The 744-nt window shown below is 45.7% G+C and overlaps 1 protein-coding gene across 3 annotated transcripts in view; it reads left to right on the forward strand.

Moving 5' to 3' along the window:
• LOC108694404 (zinc finger and BTB domain-containing protein 6-like) overlaps nucleotides 1–744 on the forward strand; it is a 62509-nt gene that overhangs the window by 39119 nt on the left and 22646 nt on the right. The gene's annotated exons all lie outside the window — the stretch shown is intronic.

Genomic DNA, 744 nt, shown 5'->3' on the forward strand with positions numbered 1-744 from the left:
TATATATATATATATATATATAAATAATGGAATATATACTGAGAGCGCGGGTGGCCGCAGCCACAGGGGGGTATTCCGCGTACGGCGAAAATACGGCCCTGAAGTTACGGCCATTGGGGGGAAAAGGGCCGATCTCTCTCGGCTTTTCTTCTTTCTCGAACACCAAATCTTTTGTAGGTTCTACGCTTAAGGGATATCGAGAACTTCTCCTGTAGGGGTCTTTTTTAACAAACGAAAATCGTAAAAATAGTAAAAAAAATATGGAACAGGAAAGATTAATATTCTGCGACGTGTACAGTTTAGTGTGCGGTGATCTTTTTTTTTGGGAGTGGGCTTGTTTGTAGCTAACGTCGAAGCGCTGTGAGGGCTAAGTTCTTTTTTTCTTTTTTTTTTTTCCCTTCCACGGAGTGCCGAGGAGCGGAGGTACGCGAGCGCGAAAAAAACGTAGCCGCGATCTCGAGGCTGACGTTCCGCGTCGCGATGGCCGGAGGTTTCACCGTGATCATGAAATCCAATTCGATTTGTCTCGCCGGACGAAGAATGTTCATTAACGCGCGACGGTGACAATGGCGATGGGACGACAACGCGTTGCTGTTCCTTCGATTTTTCGAAAAATCGAATTAGAGACCGTTTAATAAGAGTCTGAGCAGCCAGTTTTGATTGGTCCACCATGTTTTGTCAATGAGAGAGAGAGAGAGAGAGAGAGAGAGAGAGAGAGAGAGAGAGAGAGAGAGAGAGAGAGAG

The sequence above is a fragment of the Atta colombica genome, unplaced genomic scaffold (genome assembly GCF_001594045.1).
Source record: "Atta colombica isolate Treedump-2 unplaced genomic scaffold, Acol1.0 scaffold12, whole genome shotgun sequence".
NCBI classification, from domain to species: Eukaryota; Metazoa; Arthropoda; class Insecta; order Hymenoptera; family Formicidae; genus Atta; species Atta colombica.